General features: G+C 34.8%; 1 protein-coding gene across 12 annotated transcripts in view; it reads right to left on the reverse strand.

Moving 5' to 3' along the window:
* LRRC4C (leucine rich repeat containing 4C) overlaps positions 1-18,081 on the reverse strand; it is a 487,665-nt gene that overhangs the window by 271,235 nt on the left and 198,349 nt on the right. For 9 of the 12 annotated variants that reach the window (XR_010431243.1, XM_064657787.1, XM_064657788.1 and 6 more), the window contains one exon: positions 10,582-10,671. The exons of the other annotated variants lie outside the window; for them this stretch is intronic. The gene's annotated coding sequence lies outside the window, so the exon portion shown is untranslated. The remainder of the gene's footprint in view (positions 1-10,581; positions 10,672-18,081) is intronic. 12 annotated transcript variants of the gene reach the window in all.

The raw sequence follows: 18,081 nt of genomic DNA on the forward strand, positions 1-18,081 counted from the left end.
CCACCTACCAGTATTGTAATAGTTACTTTTTGCTGCATCTAGATCTCTCTCTCTCTCTCTCTCTAAAGAAACACACATCCTTTTTTTTTTTTTTTTTTTTGGTTCATAAGAATATATGCAGGCTACCTTACCAGAATGTCAGACAATTTTTCCCCTTTATAAGTGCTTTATGTGAAGGTGGTGTAGCTTTCTTGATACACTGCAAAGTTTACTGAGTATGTGCAAATACAATAGGCTGATCAATTTTGTAATTAAACAACTGTGATTTGCAAATGATACCTAGCTTTTTACTTTTTTAGTATTCAGACTACATTCCCTCATTCTCTGTGATCTTTCAGTGAGACTTTTACTGTTAGTACCCCTTTTCATTTTATTCTCCTTGACCTAAAAAGTAACACCAATGAAGCTTGCTGGAATGTTTGTATTCACTAAAGTAGTTGTTCTGATTTTCTCAGAAGCTATATACAAGGCAGCACAGAAGAAAACCCCTCAAGAGGGAAAAATTGAGTTTTATGGATTTTTCCCTACAGTAGCAGACAAGCCTTACATCTGTCCTGTGAAAAATCAGGCTCTCATTCAATAGCCTCTGTATGTAAAACCAAAGTTCTCCTAAGGGTAGGGCTCTGGAGCCCAGCAAGCCTTATCAGGAAAGAATGCTGCTGTCAGCTCTTCCTTTAATTTTTCATTTCAAAAGTAATATTATCCCTCTTGGTAAAAACTGCAATTTATTTATCTTACACTATTTCTTCAGAGTCAGATACCATGTTCTACAAAAATTCTTTGTTGTTATTTCTTTTCTTGTTGTATACTTCAAGCTTTCATTTGGAGTTTTATTTCTGTAAGTTTCTGTAAGCTTATTTTTCAGTGAAGGTCCTTTGCATATATCCAGTTCTGAAAATTTAAGAGATGGGACAATCTAATCTATTAGTACATATGATCATCCCACCATTCCTCTATCATTTTATGGATAAATTAGTGTACCAATTTGTCAATATATTGACAGATACCAACTCTTTCCCTTAAACATATTTAATTACTTCTACCATCTCTTTATCAGGTTTCTTTGAATCTTTTTGTACCTGTGACAAAGTTCTCTGGATTCACAGAATCTTCCATTAACTTTTACTTTCTAACTATACTGCTGCTTTTTCTTTTCTTTTTTTTTTTCTTTCCTGGGAAATAACATCCATGTTTCGGTCCACCAAGTTACCTTGATGCAGTATATTTAAGCAGGTATGAAGACTTCTTTTAATAAAGAAAGTTTTTTCACATGTTAAGGAATATTACACAGATGACTGATGATGCATCTCTCTTCCTATGCTGTATACAAGCAAATTCTTGGGGCAGTTAGTACAGCTGTGCTGCCAGCAGAAGTCAGGACACTGGGGGGGGATAGTATCCCCAACACAAAATCACAGGTTTCATCTGCAGTCCTTCTTTGCCTTAAAACACCACCTGACTTTGACAGAATTGACAACTGTAAGCTGAACAATCATAGAATCATTTAGACTGGAAAAGTCCAACCACAAGCCCAAAAAGCCACGTTTAAACTCAAGAAATGCTGATTCTGATTATGGGGAAGCACACATGAACATTCACGTTCAAAAAGAACACGAATGCTTTTAAAGGTGTTTTTTGGGATTTTTTCTATGTGAAGGAAACACTTCCTGTGTTCTAGCAGCAAAAGAATGGACAGAACAAAATATATCAAAAGATAGATCTTAAAATGCCATCATGGCAAGAAACATGAAGTCTTCTTTGGATAATATCAAGCCAACTGATAGGGTTTGACAAGGAATTATCATCTGGGAAGTATTACACAAACCAGGAATATAGACAAATTGTCAGTAAAGATAAGGAGCTTACACTCTGTAAAGCATGTCTTAGTTCTGCAAATCTTAAATATTTTCAGGGAAGTGTGGGTTGTTTTTTTTTTTTCTAAAGAGGGTAAATATATCACAGATCTCAACATCAATTACCCTGTTCAAACAGAGCAAAAGATTACAAAGCCTTTCCATTAGTGAAAACACAACATTAACTATGAATAAGGAGTAAAGGAAGTGAAGATAAACAGATTTCATTCTGGATATATCGTGAAATACATCTCCATCATTACTGTATCAACAGAGTTTTATCTTTCTAAATGGACGACTGCCACTTAATGTCACTGGATAGACTTTTTCAGTCCATTTTATGTCGTATGTGTCTTCTGGCTCTACCTATTAGAAAGAGAGATTTTTGCACTTTGTTGGCCTTTAAGATAGCTGCTTACGAAAATGAAATAGAATTGAAGAAATTATGTTCAGAATACCATGTGAGAATTACTAGGAGATGGAAGAGGAGTTAATGACATTAAAATTAAGTCAGTATGCTACCAAAGCTATTTTGTCTTGTTCCTTAAAGTGCTTTAGGACCTATGAGGACAATAACATCAAGAAAGTAGAAGGCATATTGCAAGGACTACAAAATATCACTCTGGCTCACCCTGAATGACATCTTTCTGTATCTGTCCTCCTTTTTGCTGCTGATTCATAACGTGCATTGAGGAGTAACAAATAAACATTTGCTCTGGCTTGGCAGAAAGGGCACAGAAAGTGCAGGAAGTCGGGGCTTGCTGCTCGTAATTCTGATCCCTTTTCCATGTCTCTGGCTTAATGCTTCTGTGGAAGCTTGAAAAGTGGCTTCAAATGGTACTAATACAGTGACAGGAAAACAAGAGGTGTTTTCTTTTATATTTTCTATTTTTCATTTAGAAAATATAAATTAATTAGCACATTCACCAGTTTTACACCAGTATTTTTACTAATTTTTTTACTAAGATACTAACATTAAAAGACATACAGTAATTGGAGCATGAAACATGGGCATTTATCCAAGTTAGGAGCATTTGAAATAGAAAATAATCTAAGTACTTTCTAATAGAGATGCCATGACCATGAAGCTTGTATAAAATCCCATCTTTTGCTCAGTGATAGTTTTGTCTTATAGGACTATGAAACACAATTATTCCCTTAGGAAAAATCACAGCATTCTCAAAAGGATTACTTCAACATCCATTTTTCTGAGGTTTTTTTCCCCAATCAAATCACTCAAAACTCATAGAAAAATAGCTGTTTTTATGAAACATTTTTAATACAGAAAATGGAACTTAGGTTGAGAAAAAACAAGAGAAGGGTATAGGAATATCTAACAGATATCATCGAGGATTACACCTGTATTCACTTTTTAGTACTGGAGAGAAATGCAACTCTCTCACGCTCCTTTGGTGCAGAAAGTTCAAAGTACTGTAACACTTTCTACCAAAATTTTCCTTCAAAACAAGATCATTTCATCATGTGTGTTGTGTTGGCACACACCTCACCTCCAAAACAAACTGTAACCTTTCAGCTAACACACTGTGCATGGACAGCTGCTACCTGTGTTAGGACCAAGCTGCCAGCTGCACCTCTGCTCTAGCCAGGGCAAATAACAACTCTAAAAACAAGGGAAGTATGGCAAATTCTCTAGCAAAGCACATCTGAGTTTGCACCAAGGAAACCTCTCTGTTTAACAGAAAAAGAGCCCATAACAATTACATATAAAAACATAGTATTTTCCTATTTTTCAGCCACCCATGAAAGCTTTTAATTCTTTGGTCCAAAACAGGACCATATAATGAAAGGAGTTAACAGCTAAATATTCCTTCAAGCCTTTCTGCAAAACCAAGGACACTCCAATTTGAGTAAATTCAAACCTAGAATTATTGTTCTGGCATTTTAAAGTGCAGAAATGGAGAATAACATTGGATCACGTTTTTTATTTTTCATCTCCAGGAAGTGGCTATATGTAAGTTTATCAAAGCTCTATGGACACTGCAAAAAAACTTGATATTTGTCAACATTTAGGGTATAACTTAAGAAGCTTTAGTTTGATCAGTATCAACCATGCCATATCTACCAGAAACATTTTAAATTCCAAGGCCATAAACTGGTGATGCACAGGACATAATCTGACTTCTGTTGCAAAGGGACCTTCAAACTGACAACAAAGCAACTTTTGTTGCTGATAATTTTTGTTGTAGTCTGATAATTGAAAATATACAAATGAGTCGGTAGACCTTATATTATTGTGATTAGGGTTGTATTTAACATGTGATTCATGGTATACATAATACACAGTGTACAGGGTTGCTGAGGATGACAGTATCTAAGAAATTTAAATATTTTTAACTAATAGAATTAAAGTTAATGTAATTTAAAGACATAAATAGCTGTGTTTAATATACGTGTATGTTTATAACACCTAGATGGAATTGAATGTGGTCTTGACATGCTCTGATCAAATACTTCTTTTTTATTCTTTCAATTTCTGCTCTGGGTGTGTGGAAGGAGCTCAGATACCTAATAATATTAACTATATTTTTCTGGGGACATTAATGTTTGAAACATTTCAAATCCATTTTTTATAAGCCGTGTACATCAACAGACATATCCAGGCACTCTTGTAATCTGGAAAGCATGGGGGGGTTTTGTCAGAAAGCCACTGAGTAATTTAACAAAACCATACAGAGAACATGCTTAAAGTGTCACATTTTTCCATCACCTGAATGTTTTTCTTTTACCCATAGACATAACTAGATTAGATCATGGTGAGCATACAAGAGGAATAAAATATTCTGACCATTAATTTTGCTGTATTAAGTTTAAAAGGATTCAGTTTAAATGGTGGATGGGGAAAAACAACTGGAAAAATTTGAAAATTCCCTCAGCAAGCTGCTGAAAATTATATATTTTAAGTGACCTGCATAAAGGGCTCAGAAAATGAAGTATATTTTCTTTCTATAACAGCAATACCAGTAAAATGCCTCCAAAAGCTTTATACATTGCCACTGGTAATTGCATGCTCCCAGATCAGACTTTGCATACAAATTCAGAGCAAGAGAATTAGTAGACCAAGAGGCCGACTATCAAGAAGATCACTGGTATCACTCTACAAGAAAATGAAAGATTATGGGGAAAAACAAAACACAGAAAAACTACCTGATTGAAGTAACACAGAGATGATGTCACACAGCATTACAGGCACCTAACTGACAGCACACATTTGAAGAGATTCAATTTCAAACTAGCTCTGCATAACTAGTGCTGCCACTCTCTGGGAATAATTATCATGTCATGATAGAATGTGATGATTTTTTTTCACAGTTTATACCTTGAAGGACAAAGGAAAAACCATCTCTCAAAATTCTTTCCCATGCTGTATACAAGACAGCAAAATACTTAACACCATAGGCAAAATTTGGAAAACTAAGTGTTCTGGTAGAACATCACAAGGTAGGAAAGATTTCTTATACTGACTGACTTAAGTATTGTCAGTCCATCAAGGTAAATTTGCATTCCACAAATAATGGGATTTCCAGTTTAAATTTAAATATCTCAAGTATGTTGCATAAGTCTGAAAAAGTCATGTCTACTTTCCTTAAAATTAATGGGAAAAAAATATTGAGTTCTATGAGACAATTCATCTTATCTGTCTTAAAAGCTCATTTGGAAAGAGCTTCTAGAGAAGTCAACTTCTGTCCTCTCATAAAGAAGGATAGTACCTAATTGAGTCTCCTGCATGAATCTCATGTTCTCTTCACTGAGTCCTGACTAAGCTCAGTCACTGCTAAGACTGTAAAAGAAAGTGAAGCTGTTCCTTTGGCACCCTCCTTGGCAATGCATGATGGTAAGACAACTGAAGAGAAACGTGCTGTTTGGGGGAAGGAAAAAGAAATTAGAAGTGTTTTATGTAATATAAATGTAGTATAAATGTCTGAAAGAAGCCGGGATATCTTTGCATAAATATAAAAGTTTTTATGTAAAATCGCAAAATACATGAATAAAGTTTTATCAGAAAACAGAGTCAGTGGACAGCAAAGACCATGCAGCTCCAGCTGAGGTCTCCTATGACGAGGAGACCAAGATGAGCAGTTACAGTGGTAAGACAAAAGCAAGATATTAATAATGCTTGACAAGGTGGAAAAGCTCCCCTTCTTCAGATAGATTCCTTTAGTAACATTCTTGAAAAATTAATGTTTTCACTCTCAATACTCCACAGAGATCATCAACATGTAAATTATTGCAATCTGTGTAATTTCTTTTGTGGTGCTCATCAATAATGCTGTCCTGTTTATTTTGGATGAGAAAAACAAAACAGAAAACAAAAAAAAATCAATTTCAAAAATTAATTTCAATTTCAAAAAACAAAATTTTCAATCTCAAAATACAATGCTATTATTTTTGACATTTTTATAAACTTTCACAGAATCCACTGAAAGCAATACACTTTGCCCTTAATCAATGAACATTTTTAGTGCATTTTTGAGTAACATTTTAGTGGCTATAAATTTTACTGAATAATTGTTTTAGAATCTAGTATCATAGCATCCCAGACTGTTTAGGGTTGAAAGGGACCTCTGGAGGTCATCTAGTCCAACTCCCCTGCTAAAGTAGGTTTACCTGAAGCAGGTTGCACAGGAATGCGTCCAGGTGGGTTTTAAATATCTCCAAAGAAGGAGACTCAACAGCTTCTCTGGGCAGCCTGTTCCAGTGCTCAGTCACCCTCAACATGAAGAAATTTCCCTCATATTCAAATGGAACTTCTTGTATTTCAGTTTGTGCTGTTGCCATTTACCCTGTCACTGGGCACCACTGAGAAGGTTCTGGCTGCATCCTCTTGACACCTGCCCTGAAGATATTTGAATGAATTGATATGATTCCCTCTCAGTTTTCTCTTCTCCATGCTAAACAGGCCAAACTCCCCCACCCTTTCCTCAATAGAGAGATGCTCCAGTCCCCTCATCATCTTTGAGCCTTCCACTGAACCCTCTTAAGTAGTTTGTCATCTTTCTTGAACTGGGGAGCCCAGAACTAGACACAGTGCTCCAGTCTTAGACAAATGCAGCTGATAAAAGCGTTAATCCAAGTAGGCCACACAGAAGCTATGAGCATTAGATGTAGACAGACACTAACTATGGAGGAGTCATTGCCACCGAACCAAACTGATGCTCCTTTATGAAACAAGAATAGTGCTGAAGTTTCCAGACTATAAAGTAATGGATCTCTGACTATAATTCAACAAGATAAACTACTGCAAAAACAATAAGGTTGTTTTTTCTCCTTCCCTCTAAAAGGGTGTATTATAAAGGTATATAGATAAAAGTTACTAGACCAAAAGCAGAAGAAGAAACTAAGAAATGTTACTAAATTAGTAGTAATTTCTCAGCATCTTGACAATAAGTCTTTTGTTCTTTAAGCTGGCCCTAGAAACCAAAAAGTTAATCACAGTAGCTGATCAGAAGCCCTCATATATCAGTGTCTTTCTGTGTATCACAAAAAATGTCTGCTAGAATGAAGCTTCATAAAGATGTACAGTTGAGACTAATAGCAACCTAATCAATATGAGAGTTCTGCTATGCAGATGCATAGCACAGAAGTGTTGCTTAGGTGCACACACTACAAATTCCTCAACTTCAGACAGTAATTGAAACTTATGAAACATTAAAAGTTTACAACTACTAGAAAAACCACCACTTTTACCCCAAAGGAAAAGGTTACTCTTAGTACTTCAACTCTACAATATTAATAATCACCACTTATAATTTAAGGTCTTTATTAGGTCTTCAAATTTAGTGTTCTTAGTGTACCTGCCACAGTTTCCTCACAAATTTGCTTAAATTGGAAGAACAATTTCGTTCCTAATAATAAGCTTGGACCAAAAATAAAAGAACAACATTGTGCACACTTACAAGTACGCATCAATACATTAGCAGCAAGGAAACATATTATTATTACAAAATGCATGCCCGAAATTACAAGGCTTCAAAAGTGTTTTTATTTCAAATCAGTTTTTAAAGAGTATGATTTGTCTAACGTGTTATTAGGACCTCTTCACATGAAAGGAGAAAAATGGATTAATAACAAAGAGCATACTGATTGAAATCTAATTTCTATTATCACAGCTAAATGGTGTTTTTGCATGCAAGCTGAAGCTGTGCATTTTGTGATACACAGTCCCCTAACACAATGTCAGTCATTTCTATGCTCTTACTTAGAGCCATTTTCTGTTGAATTGAAAATAGCAGTGCCTCAAGTAACTACCCAGTATAAAATGCTTCCAGTTAGAAGCCAATTCTCTAATGAGAGAAATAATTAAATCAATCATTCCCAAAAAGTGTTTTCAGCTGAAGAATAATATCCACATAAAATCCCTTTAAAATAATATATACCTGGATTATTATCAGCGCAACTCAGATAATTAATTTCCCCACACACAAATCACACAGCAATAAATTCCAGCTCCAACCTCAATCCCATCTTTCAGGCCTTCAGGCCTCCCTGTCCCAGGGCTACTCCTAGCACCAAAACACCACAACTAGGAGCACAGCCCAATTTCTACTCTCTAGACTTTGCGGCAACAACTTCCGTAATAGAACTGTGTTTAATTAGCTTGTCCCTTAGCGGAAAGGCACTGGTATTCCTAAAAATTCTCAGGGGGGCCAGTTGAGATGAAAGACTGAGGACAGATATTTTATTTTCCACCAATCTGCATCTTCTGATGTGAAAAAAAATTCCAGAAAAATGTAGATCAGTTCTCATCAGTACCAACACCATCCTACTACTGCCAAAATATCTTTGATTGCTGAATGTGCTGAAAATCAAACACATGCTGTACATGTGTTTAGTTACCTTGTTAGGTACTAGTCTGGGGTATGTATAAATAAACTAGCACTGTGTGTAGCATATCTTTCCCTTTTACAGCAACAGGGACTAGGAGTCCCTTCCAAAAAGCATGGAGAAGAACTGGGTATCATAAAATTATAAGGGTTCTAATAGCAGAAAAGGTAAATGATACGATGCCACATACAGAAAGCTGAAGTTTCCTTATCAGCTACAGCCAATAGGCACACATTCATACTAAGTCAACTGCAATCTAACTTTTAATCTGGATAATAAAATGGTACTAAGACATTCAATTTTTATTTCAAATTGATCTCTTCTATCACAAAATCTAATGAGCACATCAAGTAAAAGAATTCATCTTCACAATGCAGTAATGAAAAATCTATTTTCTTTCCCTAACAATGAAGAATTTGATCTTAAATCCTATGATCATGACACTGAAAGTATTTATGAACAAAAAAACCCTATATAGGTGTTGGTAAGGGATGCCTGGTGATTTTATTCCCCCCCAGTCTAATCCTGAATAGAGTATTAGAAACATCTGTGTCAACTTCCCAGATAGAACAAGAATTTTAACACCATACCTCTGATGTTTTCGACTAGAGGTCCATTTTTGCAGGTTTTGTTGTCAGTCTTTCAGCAGAGAACACATACACTCTGCAGTTCCCATTGTATAGCATTTATATCCCAGTTTGAGAACCACTGCCTTACTCTTCAGTTCAACAGACAGATTCAAACCCCTCTTTCCTTCAATTGATAACTTATTTGCAAAAAATACCATCTTTTATTAAATAACTTATTTTTTAAACTTGTTGGAAAGTTCACCTGAACCAAGCCAAGTTGACTGGCTGTGTGTCAAACCTCCCATTTAGGCTCTGACTAGTCACTATATATGACACACCACCTCACACACTGATATAATTACTACCCATGGACTGGAGCTTTTCTAAAAACAGTGACAGGAATCCTACTGAAAACACTGAATAACAGGATGCTCAAAATCCTTTTTCTGTGTGAGTGCATGACTGTTTGAATGACAGGTGTTCAAACACTGGCACCCATAAATTGTCCTCACAAATGTCTGTGCACAGAAAAGACTGAAACAGCATCATGAACAAAGCTGAATCAATAAGCCTTTCAAAAGTAGAATGGATGCTCGGAGATCCAACATCAGTCTCAAGAACTGTGCTTTCATGGGGCAAGAAATGTTTATGGTGATGAAATCAAAGAGAAAGAGAAAAAAAGTTAAGAATGTCATGCCACTAGCAATATCCAAAACAATATTTTTACTGAACACCGACAGTGCTCTGCACACATTGCTGTGGGAAAGAACGAATGGCCTTTTTGCCTTCTCTTCTGTACTAGCACATTAAATCTGAGAAGGTCATTAATATCACTTAGTGTCTCCTCCAAACTGAAGATTTTAATCAGAGTTTACACTTCTGTCAGCCATTGTATAGTTTTGTTTTCGCAGTTTCTATTGGAAAAGGTCACGATACTGCTATTTTGGGAGAGGCTAACAAATAAAGACCTTTATCTAATATCTGGTCATTTTGCTGACCAGGTAGGCCCTGTATAATTTTTTTAGAGCTTTGCTTATCAATTACCATTATTTTGACTTTTGTTGCTATGAATTTTCCTCTGTGAAGCTTATGAATGATCAGTAGATTCTGATAAATATTAATGTTCCAAGTAAAACAAGGGGATTAGAATACCTTCTGAAAGGTATTATCTCAGACAATCTGTCACCATAGCTTATCTACTGTTGTGAAAAAATAAAGAAACATCTCTAACCAATGGTTTCTTTGTTAAAATCAAATCATAATTACTACCTAAATTGAACACATAATCAGTGTTACAGTAAACATATTACACTTACATGTTATTCAGAACACCCAGAAGAACATCAGCCCATTTTCTTTCGGCATCAATAGATAATCATGATTTCTTGCAAAAGAGAAATTCATTTCTGGAAAGACAAAAAAAAACCCAAACAAAACAAAACACAAGGTTAAATTACTTACAGGTTTTTTTTAGTAGTTGTGTTGTGGTAATACATGAAAATGCATTACCACATCAACCAAAAATACCTTTCAGAAATAGACTAACAGAAAATGGAATCTTGTCCAAAAAAAGCCTGATATTTTTCTTATGTAAAAAAAAAATAACATTTCCCTTGAATATTAATGTGAGAAGGACTTGAAGAAAATCCTGTATATTATATCCCAGAGTACCTCCCTTTATCCCTTTTCAATATGTATTAATGAGAACACATGAAGAAAAGAAACAGGTAGACTGAAAAATACTCTTACAGTGAAATCAATTTAACAGTGAAGTAGACTTGCAAGCAAATGAAGACTACTATATAGATTAATATAGGACAATTTATGAGAACCAGTTCATTTCTACTGCTCTGAGAGAAGTTTAAGAGAGGATAATATTCCCTCTAGTAAAAAATCAAACTGATTTTAAAAATTTTTGTCTCTTGCACCTGTAAACAAACACCTTCTAGTTAGTAAGTTTTGTTTCTTACTTAACCTAAAATAACAAAACCTGGTAAGATTTCCATCAGTGTTGTGGAATGTTCCTTGCTGTCAACAGAAAATTTCAAACATTTTTCATAAATGACTATTCATGCAGATTCCTGAATTATTAGGTTGCTTTTTTAACTAAACAACTAAGTTATTAGAGGTTTTCTCTTTACCTTTGTGTCCCTTTGTGAAGCAGCCCTCAGCCATCCTACAGATAAGGATGTTAAACACTGAGAACAAAATTACTTAGAAGCCTTTATAACTTCTAACCTTTCAAGATCGAAAATGTTGCTGAGGGTGAGCTGAAGTGCGAGAATACAATAGGTTGTCTGATAAGTCATCCACTCATTATCAAATTCCTACAAAGACAGAAGTGATGGCATGCAGGTGCTCATGGAAAGAGTGCTGGTAACATGATACAGCTTTCCAGTTTTGTCAGCTTTTCATGGAACAGTGATTCTGATATACTGCATTTATCAAGCCATAAAGGAATACAGACTGGCTATAAGCACACAAGGTGAATTTTAGCTTGGCTTATAATGTTGCTTATAATGTTGCAAATACAGAAACAGTACAATTGACAGTATTAGAAACATCTAGCAGTAGTTAAGTCTTAGTATATGAGAGGGGAAAAAATAGACATACAGTTTAAGTCTTCTGTTTAGGATATTGCTCTGGGACCCCCAACATAAGAAAGACTTGGACATGCTGAAGCAAGGCCAAAGGAGGGCCAGAAGATAATCAGAGTTGAAGCACATCTCTTATGAAGTTGTGAATGCCCCATCCCTGAAAGTGTTACAGGCCAGATTGGATGGGGCTTTGAGCATCTTGATCTAGTGGAAGGTGTCCCTCCCCATAGCAGGGGGATTGAACTAGACGACCTGTAAAAGGTCCCTTCTGACTCAACCTAGTTGAGTTAATTCTGATATTCTCAATAACCCCTTGCCTGGTTTGATGACTTCTAGTTGTTCAAAAGTCATGTGTGGGTTCACAGAGAGTAGATGAATGCATCATATGAAACACAGTAAAAGGATCTTTACACTTCTAAGGTAACTGTAGCCTTTCCCTCACCAAACTAGGTCTCCTATAAAAAAAATTTCCAAAGATTCATTCATATGCAGCTTACCTGCTCTGACTCTCATAGACATCTCCACAGGATCAGGTAAAAGACAACTTATTCCTGCCTAAGAATGCAGCAGTTCAGTGCAGTCTCTCTGCCTTGGATAGTATAGTGCAGCTTTCTTTCACACACATGTATGTGGCTACACGGTATTAGGACTGCCACCTAAGAGTATAGGCATGGTCAATGACTGCAGTGACCACATAGAAATACCTGGCTGCTGGTATCATCTGCCTATTATGAATATAAAATATATGGAAGCAAAGATGACTAGAATAAAAATATTACAAATTTGAAAGAGAAAAAAAATTAAATGAAACCAGAGATATGCAAAATTTTGGGAAAAAAATCCATTTACTGACATTTAAGAAGACATCTGTATGAGACATCATAGAAAGCAGTTCAGGGAAGAAGGAGAGTGTAATGGTTTTAAGAAACACACCTGCAGTAAAAATATGAAGTCTTCCAAAATATTTTATATCCTAGCCCAGTCTCCAGTAGTGACCAAAACTATCACTAATAAACATAAAGAGCCAAACTTAATTATCTTCTTATTTAAAAACATTTTATATTATGATAATATTTTTCTATTTTAAGAAGTTTTGTACTATGAGTTAAAGGTAGCAAAAGTAGTAAGGGAAGAAAGAAAATTAAAGTGAGATACTCTAAAGATGAAAACACATTTCTTCACCATGATGCGATATTGCTGTAATTATTAAATTTTTGTGCTGCTATTGTACCAATACATTTTACACAAACATTAGTCAATACTATATAATTAGTCTTGTCTACAGCACAGAGGGACTTGCTTGAAATATGGTAGCTAAGAAAATGATAATGATTATACATGGCAAGTTTAGAGACAGCAGAATGTAAGGTTTTTTCAACATCCACATCCCCAAAGTAATGTCATTTACATTTCTTTATTAATATCCTACAAATACAGGATTTCAGGAGAATTCAACTAATCATCTAGCACACACACTAATTTACTGAAATAGAATCAAGGATCTTCAGACATCCCTCTGCCTGCTTACCCTATAGTTACTTCTAGAAAATATTAGCAAAAAGCATCCATGGCGTTATTTTTCCATTGTTCTATTATTCTTAATATCATATTCACAGTGTTCTAAAGCAGGAAATAGAAACCACAACTTCTTGTCTCACCTACAGTGAGAATGAAAACCACTGATCTCAGCCTTTAGTGTTACAATCAACACTATAAACCTTCGGGAATTTCACCGGCATTTTTTTCGTATTATCAGAACTTTCATATTGATCAAAACTTCTCCAGCATCCAAATGCAAACAAAATGCCCTATCCACAATTAAGTGGAGTGGAAATATTATTATGCCATACATACGTTCCTATTGCATTTGTACATTTTTTTATTTTGACTTGCTGCTTCAACACCAGGATAATGTATCAAATGTACTTACTTTATAGTCTGCTCTAAGCCCCAGCTAGGTGCAATGTCGACCCTTTTCAAGCCATCTACCCTGCAAGTTCTCCAACATTAACAGATCCTAGTTACTTAACTACTTCCAGGATATCAGGATACAATAAATATAAAACTTACATTTGTGTTAATTCATTTTCAATTATTCTTACCTCTATTTTTCTTTGTTATTATTAAATATAGGCTTCTAATTAATTTTTTTGGTGAAGATTGATAGATCACTGAATACATCTTCTTTTCAGGCACTTGTTATATGCTCACCTCAATAATATCACACAAGACATTAAATATTTTCTTAAATCTAATATTTTCCCAAAACCTTTGCCTTACAAAGTCTTATAACCTTTTTTGTACTTATAAGTCACATTTTGACCCAGTCTTTCCAAATTTATCCTTATATAGGCATTTTTTTTATACATAGCTACATCTCTATGTGTTTCTACCACACCCTTTTAATTTTTTTAATTTTTTTTTTTTTTTTTGGCCACAAAGGCAACCCTTAGCACAGCCATGCAAAGTAAATGAAGTTTTCTGGATGACAGAAAGAATAGCAGAGTTGATGCAAGGCCAACCAATTATCCCACAACAAAATGTGTTCAGTGCTAGTCAGTCCCCTAAATTAACTTACAGGAGCATAAAGTAATAGTGTAGAGGAGACTAAAACAATGCTTATAATGAGAAAATAGGGAGAAAATGTAAGAAGAGAGCTTTCTTTGCTGAAAAAAAAATGAAAAGAAAAAAAAAGACTGAACTATGCCTAATTTCAGTAGTACTGGGTAAACAGAAGGGCCAATTAAGGGCTTTACTTCAGGTTCAATTTTCATCTTGAAAATGGGTTAGCATACCTGAATGTTATATAACATCACTCTTACATTTCAGATTATTTCTTTCCCTTAAAAACATTAGAATGAAAACTGTCATGGACAAGCACTCAATCAAAAATCCCTCTGAGAATTCAGAACGCAACTATCTAAGAGGCAAAACAAGCGCAGTACAAAACAATTTAAGTGAGTGCTGTTGGTATTAAACCAGAAATTTTACAAGTTATACAGCTATGCAGAATTAACTGTAAGAGCTCAGGTTTTGGTCAGTTTCTACTGCTCAAAAGCCAAGCAACAGATAATGAAATTAGTTTAGTTTTATGATATTTAGTTCAGTTTTATGGTAATTAGTTCAGTTTTATTTTGGTATAGTTTTATGGTTTATCCAGAAGAGAAGGTGATAGCTTCAAACTCTCTTTCTAAGGCACTGGTTCAACACAGAGCCATTAAGTTACAGTAGTGGCTACAATTCACAGGCTTATCTCCTTACACGTTTTGTTTGTTTGTTTTACAACTGCAGCATAAGGAATAGTCAGTGAAGGCTGCCCATGGGAAGTGAATTGAGTAGCACTTTGAGTTTCCAGGTGTGTATAGAGCTTGTGAGTAATTACTCAAATTATTGCAAGAAATGCTGTGGCTGCAGGGATCTTCACGACATCAGGTGATGTTGCTTTGGGGTTTAACAGTTGCACTGTATCTCACAACTAAATTTTAAAGGCTTTGGAATTTTTCTTTTGTAACACCACTAGACACTTACTCTTTCCTAATACAACCTCCCCCTCTCTTTCCTTCCTAAAATAAATGCTTTGAACAAAGCCAAGTACTGCCCAGACAAGACACTGTTGTAATCAATCTATTTTCAGAATTTATTAACATTATGAAAAAATGCAGAATGTTTTCAGAGCCCAGAATAGTTCTGCTGCCTCCCAGTAAGAGCTATCTCAAGCTGGCACCCTGGCTGTTGAGGAAATATGTTGTAGACATTAGTTTTCTCTATTTTAGCTAAATGCTTTACTATTCTATTTTGAACATTATTCCTCTATTTCTCATGTTTCAAAAGTGGAGGATCAAATCTCTGGAGATAAAAAGAAGACACAGAAAGCAAATTCTTCTTCGTTTCTGGTAGTATGTGCGTTACTGGGGAAAAAATAACAAGAGAATCAGGCTGGGTATTTGTGAATCCTGGTCACTCACAGAAATGAGACCTATTTTAAATCAATGACTTTTAAGGTGCCAAGGAACACTCAAAATTTACAGGTTAAAACATGCAAGATTTGCTTAATTTCCTCTATCTCCATCGTGAACTTTGTCACGTTACTTAATCTTCCAACTTACTGAGGAGAAAATAAAAGTTTTTTGGGATGAGTGATGGAAAATAGATACACAGCTCAGAAAGAATTAAGTCAGAGAATAAGTTTAAACAGCCTTTTCATGCTTTCAGGCCTGAAATTGCAGCTCTACACGTAAAGAAACTGAAGCCAGTTTCGTTGCAGTATTTCAACACTCTCAAAATCAAGTAGAAAGGGGAGTCCCACTGTATCAGTTAAAAGAGAATTGAGGAATCAATACATGTTACATTTCAATTCTGAGACTGTCTCATAATTAAAATGCAAGATGTTATTTAACTCTCTTTGTTGTCTTTATAAACATGTAATCTAGTCATTGACAATTTCTTAGAATTTTGTGAATGCGGCAAAGTGCTTCCTTTCCAACAGGCCTTCAGACACGGATTACTTCCTTAATATCAAAATACTTGCATGAAGCTATAAACAGCATTAAAACAGTAGAAAACTTAAAAGCAGTCCAGATAATGCCATGGGAACCCAATGTCATTCACATAAATTTGATGGAGTACTTAAAAAAAACAAGAAACGTGACTGCACTAAAGCAACAATGAACTGTCAGTTATAAGAAAAGCAGAAGACCTACGTGAGGCAGCAGGCCATACGGTGATTTGTTCTTCGGACCACACGGGGTGGTGGTTCCCATATGACTACTGTTAAACACACTGATAAAAAAAATACAGAATATTTTCAAAAGTTCCTGACAGTTGTTGAGATAGATGCTTTTTACAATAGTATCTAAAAGGTTATAACATTCATGAAAACAATTACCAAACAGTAATTATGTCCAATTAAACCATTTTTGCAACCATTATACTCATGCCCCTGCTTGCACATATGATGATTATATTCATAATAAAAATTAAAGATTTGCTAAAGTTAAAATTTATCTTTAAATATAATTAAAATTTTGCTTATAATGACTGTTTTTAAACAGAATCAAATCTTCACGTTTTGTTAAGAATAGAAATGATCTTATGAGTAGCCATAAGAGCTTTGTATACCAGTTATGTAAAAAGAACTAGAGAAAAGGCATAGTACTGTACTGAAATATGAATCCTATGTGGCCTTCTAAAGCAGAAAGGGGTTACATTTGAGAATAAAATTTTTGAGGGTGCTTCAGATCAGTATTATCAGGAAAGAAACTAGCCACCATGAATAAATCTAAAAGCAAATACTAGAATACATACTGAAGTAAATTGAAGATCACATGGAAAATATAAAGAATTTAAGTGAGGCCTACTCATCTCCTAAAATACACAGATCAAAATTTTTGATTGCATTGACTGTTGTATAACCTCTTCATGCAGATATAAAACTATGGCGATAATTGAAACTAATCAAATTTTAACTGTTAGCTATGAGTTTGAAAGTATCTGTGAATTATCTATAGATGAATTGTTATGAACATGAAATAAACAAATATGCATTAGAATATTATTATTAAGAAATTATCAACTTGTTAATAAAAAATGTGTTCCCATTTGTTGGCCTAGATTACACATTTAAAAAGAGCTAGTTATTCATCTATAGATTCAGAAAACTACACTGTATTATCAGCACATTCATTATAAAGCACTGCAGGAAACCTTGTAGCAGCATATGAGCAGAATCTTTAGTAATACAGACCAACAGTCAAACAAACAAATTCTACAAAATAAAATAATGGTTACCATTATATTTTTGTGTCATCTTCTTTTAATTTAGAGTTTAAATAGGAATAATTTTTTTGCTAACTGATTTTAAGTCACAAGAGCTGGAGAACAATCCACAATGGAAGCCTCTGCAAAAGGATACGCAAGGAAAGTTTGAAAGATGATCAGAAAAAAGGAAACTTAATGCAATCAAGTGCTAAAAGAAGAAGGAGAGAATGTATAGAGCTGAAAGTGAAAGAAACTTACATGTATAATGGAATTAATACTGTGTTTTAAACACAGTAAGCAGCTAAGCACACACAAATACTTGCTTACTTTTCACCTTGAAGTGAGATGGGAGAGAGAATTGCAATGACAGAACTGTAAAAACTCATATGTTGAGTTGGCTAATAAAAAAAAAAGGGGAGAACCCTCCCCCAGGTCCTAAAAAATATAATAAAATAAACCCAA

This window comes from Pseudopipra pipra, chromosome 6, assembly GCF_036250125.1.
Source record: "Pseudopipra pipra isolate bDixPip1 chromosome 6, bDixPip1.hap1, whole genome shotgun sequence".
Lineage (NCBI taxonomy): Eukaryota > Metazoa > Chordata > Aves > Passeriformes > Pipridae > Pseudopipra > Pseudopipra pipra.